The sequence below is a fragment of the Bubalus kerabau genome, chromosome 11 (genome assembly GCF_029407905.1).
Source record: "Bubalus kerabau isolate K-KA32 ecotype Philippines breed swamp buffalo chromosome 11, PCC_UOA_SB_1v2, whole genome shotgun sequence".
Taxonomy (NCBI): domain Eukaryota; kingdom Metazoa; phylum Chordata; class Mammalia; order Artiodactyla; family Bovidae; genus Bubalus; species Bubalus kerabau.
In genome coordinates, this window is record NC_073634.1 from 41150150 (window position 1) to 41159931 (window position 9782).

Below are 9782 nucleotides of genomic sequence, written 5' to 3' on the forward strand. Positions count from 1 at the left end.
ATACCACTTACTCTCACTCCATATAGGAACCAGCTTGCCCCTACCCCACAAAGGGAGTCAGCAAGGGAAACTGTTACTTGTTTTCATTCCCTCATGCTGCAGCAGGAGCCCCAATAAAGGCTTGCCTGAATTTCTTGACTGGCTTCTTATCAATTTCTATTGATTGGGGAAGGCCAAGAACCCTGGTCAATATCAACGGGAGTCCTAGGATCTTCTTTGGAATCAGACAGACCCATTCGTTTAATCCCAGCTCTTCCATCTAATAGACGTCTGATTTTGAGTAACTTACTTGACCTCTCTTTAAATCTCACTTTCTTTTTAAAAAATGGAGATTATAATACCCATCTGGTAGAGATAGTGTAGAGAAAGGAACACAGTCAGAGGGTAAACTGTGGAAATAAAGCACATTGTCTGTATTATTCTATAGTGTAGATGTAAATTCTATCAGATCAGATCAGTAGCTCAGTCCTGTCTGACTCTTTGTGACCCCATGAATCACAGCATGCCAGGCCTCCCTGTCCATCACCAACTCCCGGAGTTCACTCAGACTCACATCCATCGAGTCAGTGATGCCATCCAGCCATCTCATCCTCTGTCGTCCCCTTCTCCTCCTGCCTCCAATCCCTCCCAGCATCAGAGTCTTTTCCAATGAGTCAACTCTTCACATGAGGTGGCCAAAGTACTGGAGTTTCAGCTTTAGCATCATTCCTTCCAAAGAAATCCCAGGGCTAATCTTCAGAATGGACTGGTTGGATCTCCTTGCAGTCCAAGGGACTCTCAAGAGTCTTCTCCAACACCGCAGTTCAAAAGCATCAATTCTTCGGCGCTCAGCCTTCTTCACAGTCCAACTCTCACATCCATACATGACCACAGGAAAAACCATAGCCTTGACTAGACGAACCTTTGTTGGCAAAGTAATGTCTCTGCTTTCGAATATGCTATCTAGGTTGGTCATAACTTTCCTTCCAAGGAGTAAGCGTCTTTTAATTTCATGGCTGCAATCACCATCTGCAGTGATTTTGGAGCCCAGAAAAATAAAGTCTGCCACTGTTTCCACTGTTTCCCCATCTATTTCCCATGAAGTGATGGGACCGGATGCCATGATCTTCGTTTTCTGAATGTTGAGCTTTAAGCCAACTTTTTCACTCTCCACTTTCACTTTCATCAAGAGGCTTTTGAGTTCCTCTTCACTTTCTGCCATAAGGGTGGTGTCATCTGCATATCTGAGGTTATTGAGATTTCTCCCAGCAATCTTGATTCCAGCTTGTGTTTCTTCCAGTCCAGTGTTTCTCATGATGTACTCTGCATAGAAGTTAAATAAACAGGGTGACAATATACAGCCTTGACGTACTCCTTTTCCTATTTGGAACCAGTCTGTTGTTCCATGTCCAGTTCTAACTGTTGCTTCCTGACCTGCATATAGGTTTCTCAAGAGGCAGGTCAGGTGGTCTGGTATTCCCATCTCTTTCAGAATTTTCCACAGTTTATTGTGATCCACACAGTCAAAGGCTTTGGCATAGTCAATAAAGCAGAAATAGATGTTTTTCTGAACTCTCTTGCTTTTTCCATGATCCAGCAGATGTTGGCAATTTGATGTCTGGTTCCTCTGCCTTTTCTAAAACCAGCTTGAACAAATTCTATAGTGTAGTGTAAATTCTATAGTGTAGAATAGTGCTTGGCATATAATAGGGCTCAATATATATTAGTTCCTTTTCATTCACAGCTTTATACATTTTAAGTACTCAAGGATCTTTTAACTCACCAAAGCTAATTATGTTGTTTTTTTTTTTTTGAGATAAATTTATTTATTTTTTATTTTATTCTATTTTTTAACTTTACAATATTGTATTGGTTTTGCCATATATCAACATGCATCCGCCACAGGTATACACGTGTCCCCCATCCTGAACCCTCCTCCCTCCTCCCTCCCCATACACGAGTTGCCAGTCCAGGTTCGATGCACGATAATTATGTTTTTATACAGCTAACTTCCAGCTTTCCGGTCCAGCTTTTGGATTTCTGGCCTGGAGTGACTGGGAGAGTTCTGTTTCCCCTCCTCCTTTTGGACCCAATTTTCTAGTCAGCTCTTTACCACTTCTTTAGGCTGAATTTCCCTGCAGAACAAAAAGCTTTTATTTTTCATCGTAGAAAATTTGGAACATTCAGTAAAGCATAAATGAGAAAATAACATCACCAATTATTCTCTAAAAGAAAGCATCATTAATATTTTGGTGTATTTCCTGCTAGACTCCCCCACCTTTGCTTACACAAAATTACTATCATAAAGTATGTTCATTTTCCTTCCTGCCCTAGGGCTTCTATAAATGTGATTCTCTTGGCCTGGCATGTCCTTCCATGACCTGGAATGCTCCTTATTTCCCCACCCCTTCCCCCTAAACTAGCCATTTCCTGGTGTTTCAGATGAGATTAGGTCTCTCTGTTAGAGACTTTCTAACCCTAACTAATACAATTTTGTAAAGTTTAAAAATAAAATAAAATTTAAAAAAAAGTGTATTGTAGTCATTCTGGACAGTGTTATTCCTGATTTGTACTGATAGATTTACTTGTGTGATTTTGTGAGTAGTATCTATCTCCATGACTTAACTGTAAGCTCCAGAGGAGTAGGAACCATGTCTGGTTTACTCATGACTACATCCCAAATGCCAGCACAATGCCAGACAAATAGTATGTTCTCAACAAATAAATTTGAATGAATGAATGAGTAATTGAAATATATTGTAAGCATTCTTCCATACTGGACATGATTTTGAATGACTGATTTTTATCTGGCATGATTTTAACTGGTTGATGGCAGGGTGATAGATGAGATGATGTCAGCATTTCAGAGAACTTCATGGATTTCTGAAGCAGTCTGTTATGGTGGGAGGATCCTGGGCTGGAAATCAAGAAACTCGAGTTTTCCTTTCTGCTCTGCCAGTTCCTGTCATCTTGAGCAAGTCGCTAACCACCACTGAGCCTCATTTTCCTTATCTCCTGTGCTCCTCTTCCAGGGAATCTCATATTCCAAATAAAACAATGTATATGAAAACATGTCTTAAAGGACCGTATTAATATGTGACTGACTTTTCAAAAGACATTTTTCTTGGTTGATAAACAGAGCCACTTGCAGATTTGCAGCAAGTCTCCAATATTCAAACTTGAGATTGAGTTTGTCCCTAAGAGAATCTCCTCTTTCAAAACTTAATGATTAGAATAATTGTAGCCAAAAACATTAACTACTATAACTGCCCTTTATTAAATACTATAACTGCCCTTTATTCCTTAAGGGCAATTATAGTAGAATTAGGTTCAATTTTGTATTTAAAGATCGCAATAAATACTTAGGTATATCGTGACAACAGAAGCTTAGATTTCTGTTTCTTTCAAATTTTAATTGACTAATGTGGTCCAGATATTTTTGGCAGACTGGCCAATTAATGTAAATTAAATAGATTATTTAAAAAAACAACAGTAGTTTTGAATATGCTTTTTAAATGATTCAGCAATCAAGGAATATGGGAAGGCTTGGAATTTTCAAAATGGAATGAATATTCTTGTGGTATGATTAGTGTTCATATTTGAAGGCAGTATAGAAGAAAACATTCCACCATTATCTTCTGTTCAGTCGCTCAGTCGTGTCCTACTTTTTGTGACCCCATGCATACCAGTTTTCTCTGTCCGTCACCAACTCCTGGAGCTTGCTCAAATTCAATGTCCATTGAGTCGGTGATGCCATCCAACCATCTCATCCTCTGTCGTCCTCTTTTCCTCCTACCTTCAATCTTTCCAAGCATCAGGGTCATTTCCAATGAGTCAGTTCTTCACATCAGGTGGCCAAAGTATTGGAGTTCAGCTTCAGCATCAGTCCTTCCAATGAATATTCAGGACTGATTTCCTTTAGGATTGACTGGTTTGATCTTCTTGCAGTCCAAGGGACTCTCAAGAGTCTTCAACAACACAGTTCAAAAGCATCAGTTCTTCAGCACTCAACATTCTTTATGGTCCAACTCTTACATCCATACCTGACTACTGGAAAAACCAGAGCTTTGACTAGATGGACATTTGTTGGAAAAGTAATGTCTCTGTTTTTTAATATGCTGTCTAGGTTTGTCATAGCTTTTCCTCCAAGGAGCAAGTGTCTTTTAATTTCATGGCTGCAATCACCATCTGCAGTGATTTTGGAGCCCAAGAAAATAAAATTTCTCACTGTTTCCATTGTTTCTCCATCTACTTGCCATGAAGTGATGGGACTGGATGCCATGATTTTCGTTTTTTGAATGTTGCGTTTTAAGCCAGGTTTATCACTCTCCTTTCACTTTCATCAAGAGGCTCTTCAGTTCCTCTTTGCTTTCTGCCATAAGCATGGTGTCTCATCTGCATATCTGAGGTTATTGATAGTTCTCCCTACCATCTTGATTCCAGCTTGTGCTTCCTCCAGCCCAGCATTTCTCATGCTGTACTCTGTATATAAGTTAAATAAGCAAGGTGACAGTATGCAGCCTTGAAATACTCCTTTCCCAGTTTGGAACCAGTCCGTTGTTCCATGTCTGGTTCTAACTGTTGCTTCTTGACCTGCATACAGATTTCTCAGGAGATAGGTAAGGTGGTCTGGTGTTCCCATCTCTTGAATTTTCCACAGTTTGTTGCGATCCACACAGTCAAAGTCTTTAGTGTCCATTATCTTAGATGTAAGGAATTGGAATAAGTAACTCCTATGACTAAATTTTATTGGCTGATTCTCTGGAAGTTTTCCATTGCATCTTAAGTCATTTCCTTTCCGTGTAATATTATGTGAAGGTACTTGAGAAGGTAAAGCATTCTGGAGAACAGATAAGAATTGAGTGTAATGAAAGGGAAGAACAGTCTTTTACACTCTGAAAATTATGAGTTCACAGATAGAATGAGGCAGTGTTTGCTGATTTTATTTATTAGTGTTTCCAGTTTGTTGAAAAGTGAAAATTTTCTTTTCTTTCTTCATAATGGTAAATCCATGGCATTTTAGAAGAGGAAATACTTTGTGAGACTGATGCACTGCTGGCTTTTCTAGGAGGGCAGCTTTAGAAGGGGAAAATAGTTTAAAGATTCAATGTCCTCATTTTATAGATAATATCTAACATTTACAAAGAAGTTTATAATTGTTACGAGATAATACAATTCCATAGAATCTTTGAATATGAATCCTAGACTCTTTCTTTAGAATTTTATTATTATCCTTAATTAAGCACGAGGAAATGGAGACTCAGAGAGCTTAGATGACTTGTGTAAGGCCAGAAATCATAGTAATAATAATGGATGATATTAATTGAGCAATTACTCTATGCCAGGCCCTTCTCATGCGTGATAAATTTAATTCTCACAATAGTCCTGTAATCTCATACATAATGGCAACAAACTGGGATTATAAATCAGTGCTAAGAAACTGGCATACTAACTTATTTTTTAAATTGAATGTCCTTCTATAGATGCAACCTAAATACTGAATAAAATTAAAGTGATTCTATGTTTTTAGACTATATATGAATGAAGGTTATTAATCAAATAATATTCTCATTTTACAGATGAGAAAATCTGGAGGATTAATACTCCCATCATAGTATTATGCTAGCTAATACTCACTTTGGGCTTCCCTGGTGACTCAGTGGTAAAGAAGCCGCCTGCCAAGCAGAAGACATGGGTTCAATCACTGGGTCAGGAATATCCCCTGGAGAATGAAATGGCAACCCATTCCAGTATTCTTGCCTGGGAAATCCCATGGCCAGAGAAACCTGGCAGGCTACAGTCCATGGGGTCGCAAAGAGTCGGACACAACTTAGTGACTAAACAACAACAACAAATGCTGATAAGCAAAGGCAAGAATCCACTTCTCCCCAATAGACCAGGTTTCCTTTCTCTGCCATAGGTATCAGAATGTTGAGTAGACAATTGGCAACTAGGAGCCAAAGCTCAGTAAAAAGAGGTATCAAGTACCCTATATTCTGAATATTGAAGACCAGTATCACCTTTAGGATTTAATGAGTCAGACAAACTAATTCTGCATCCCCCTGCATGCCCCACTCTCCATCATCCTCTGAGCCTGAACCCCTCCTCATGCCCAAGCCACTTAAACTTTTGACTAGACAAGGGGAGACGGACATGCCGTTAGAGTTGTGAGTCTTCAGCCTGGTGGAAAGTACTATGGCTCCTCCTTTGAAACCCTAGGGGGTCCTCTGAGGATCACCTACAGAGAAGGGCACTAAAAGAGGAAAATGATACTTTATTTTTTAGTCATCAAACCAGATTATCTGACCCCATTGCCTGTGCAAGAAACAGAACAGAGAATCGAAGTGAATTAAGTGGGCTGAGAGAAGTGAGGCAATGGAACAGCTGTCCCCACCTTATAGCATGGCACTGATGTATGGGTTTTGTAGGGGTCAAGAAGCCCCTAGGGAAAGTAGCCAGACTTGAGCTGACTTGGCTGTACCCTACATAAGAGGCTATGGGGGTAATGCCAGAGGTAGCAACTGAGGGGGTATTAGAAGAGCAAGGTGGAGACTATGCCCTGGGGAGACCCCTCCCAAATCCCTAAAGACCCCTCACATGGAGGAACCAGTGCTAGGATGTCTGTCACACAAATGCCAATAAGCAGTATCAGCCCAAAGAAGGCTACAAGGCTGCACTGAAACAGACGCTTGTTCCTCCCCATCTCTGCTTCCATGATAAGCTCCAACCCCCAAGCCCACTGGTCCAGAGGTAAGAGAGGAGAAGTGAAGGAGGCGACCAAGCCTTTTATCCATTTCTCAGGCTCTGGCCGCAAATGTCTGAGCTGCAGGAAGGGACAAGCTAAAAGGAAGTTTTAAACTGGGACTGGACTTCTTAATAACATCATCATTTCAAAGCTATAGGAGCTGCCCAGAATGTTGTTAAAGGATAAGAAAAGAAGATTCAGCAGACAGGATTAAAGTAGTAATTGGGAAAAAGAGACAGTATATGTTTGTACTCTACTGAGTTCAGGCTGTTTAGAATGGATATTATATATGCTTCAAAAATATATGTAACAGCCATAGCTTACTTGAACAGCTCTGCATCCTTTTCAAATATGCAGAAAGTTTTATGGGATGATGTTGTCAGGAATCAAGAATTATCTTTAAAATCCATCATTATTGCACATCCAAGGGATGAAATTGAGAAAATGTGGCTCAGCCAAAAAAGCAGCCTTCTTCTTTTGGTTTTTCTTTTTGCCACAGCAGATATTTTGGCATTTGACCTGCCAGAATGAAAATGTATGATTCCAAGCCAGGTAGGTCACTTCTGCATTAAGAAATCCTGACAGATAGATCTAATTAAACAGTCATTAGTTAATGTTTGCCTTCCATGATAATACCATAGAGATTAGAAATATACAAAAATGGTCCCTACTTTCAAGAAGGTTACAATCTAGATAACTATATACTATATACTCATCAAAGATAGGATACAATACTATTGTACACAATAGTGTACAACAGGTGCCAAATGAATGGAAGTGACAGTTAAAGTACCGTATGAATTTAGATTACCTACATACCCTCTTAGGCTTCCCAGGTGGCTCAAATGGTAAAGAATGAGCCTGACAATGCAGGGAAACCAGGAGACACAGGTTCAATCCCTGGAAAGATCTCCCAGAGGAGGAAATGGCAACCCATTCCAGTATTCTTGCCTGGAGAATTCCATGGACAGAGGAGCATGGTGGGTTATAGTCCATGGGTTCCAAAGAGTTGTACATGACTGAGCACACATGCACAGATACCCTATTGCAGTGGTCATTAGATCAGAAAAAGTGAAGGCTTGAACCATGAAGAATGGGTGAAGAATGGATAGCTCATTGGTAAAGAGTCTGCCTGCCAATGCAGGAAACAGGAGTTCAGTCCCTGGGTCTGGAAAGTCCCTGGAGAAGGAAATGGCAACCCACTCCAGTATTCTTGCCTGGGAAATCCCATGGACAGAGGATCCTGGTGGGCTACAGTCTGTGGGGTTGCAAGAGTCAGATATGACTTGGCAACTAAACAGCAACAAAAGTGGGCAGAGACTAAAGGGGTTCTTCATGAGCAAATGGGCAGAGATCAGGGTAGTTTGGAAGTCATATTTAGAGGCAATGAGTGCCCCCCCCAAACAAATTATCAGCCTACTTTTCTTTACGAGTACTGGAAAATGTAAATCAAACTTATTTAAAAAATAAAAGGCATTTATTTGTTGGCTTAAGTAATTGAAGACAACTAGAGGTAAAGTGGCCTTTAGGTGTGCATTAATTAGGGCTGTAGCTCCATTTCTTTATGATCCTCATAGCCCTTTACCTTTAGCTTAGTGTTCTTAGTTTCTAGAATGATTTCTCAGGTGTATGAGTTATCTATTGCTGCATAACAAAAGTACCCTACTGAAGTGAAATGAAAGTCTACTCAGTCGTGTCTGACTCTTTGTGACCCCATGGACTATACAGTCCATGGAATTCTGCAGGCCAGAATACAGGAGTTACCCACTTTCCCTTCTCCAGGGGATCTTCCCAACCAAGGGATTGAACCCAGGTCTCTTGCATTGCAGGTGGATTCTTTACCAGCTGAGCCACAAGGGAAGTCCAAGAATACTGGTGTGGGTAACCTATGCTTTCTCCAGTGGATCTTCCTGACCCATGAACAAGGGTCTCCTGCATTGCAGGCGGATTCTTTTTTTAAAATTATTTGTTTTAATTGGAGGTGAATTCAGTTCTGTTCAGTCTCTCAGTCATGTCCGACTCTTTGCGACCCCATGAATCGCAGCATGCCAGGCCTCCCTGTCCATCACCAATTCCCAGAGTTCACTCAAACTCATGTCCATTGAGTCGGTAATGCCATCCAGCCATCTCATCCTCTGTCGTCCCCTTCTCCTCCTGCCCCCAATCCCTCCCAGCATCAGAGTCTTTTCCAGTGAGTCAACTCTTTGCATGAAGAGGCCAAAGTACTGGAGTTTCAGCTTTAGCATCATTCCTTCCAAAGAAATCCCAGGGCTGATCTCCTTTACAATGGACTGGTTGGATCTCCTTGCAGTCCAAGGGGCTCTCAAGAGTCTTCTCCAACACCACAGTTCAAAAGCATCAACTCTTCGGGGGTCAGCTTTCTTCACAGTCCAACTCTCACATCCATACATGACCACTGGAAAAACCATAGCCTTGATTAGACGGACCTTTGTTGGCAAAGTAATGTCTCTGCTTTTGAATATGCTATCTAGGTTGATCATAACTTTCCTTCCAAGGAGTAAGTGTCTTAATTTCATGGCTGCAGTCACCATCTGCAGTGATTTTGGAGCCCAGAAAAATAAAGTCTGCCACTGTTTCCACTGTTTCCCCATTTATTTGCCATGAAGTGATGGGACCAGATGCCATGAGCTTAGTTTTCTGAATGTTGAGCTTTAAGCCAACTGAATTACTTTACAGTATTGTAGTGGTTTTTGCCATACATTAACATAGATCAGCCATGGGTGTACATATGTCCCCCATCCTGAACCCCCTCCCACCTCCCCATCCCATCCCTCAGGGTTGTCCCAGTGTACCGGCTCTGAGTGCCCTGTTTCATGCATCGAACTTGGACTGGCCATCTATTTCACCTATGGTAATATACATGTTTCAATGCTATTCTCTCAAATCATCCCACCCTCACCTTCTCCCACAGAGTCCAAAAGTCTGTTCTTTATATCTGTCTCTTTTGCTGTCTTGCATATAGGGTCATTGTTACCATCTTTCTAAATTCCATATATGTGTGTTAGTATACTGTATTAATGTTTTTCTTTCTGACTTA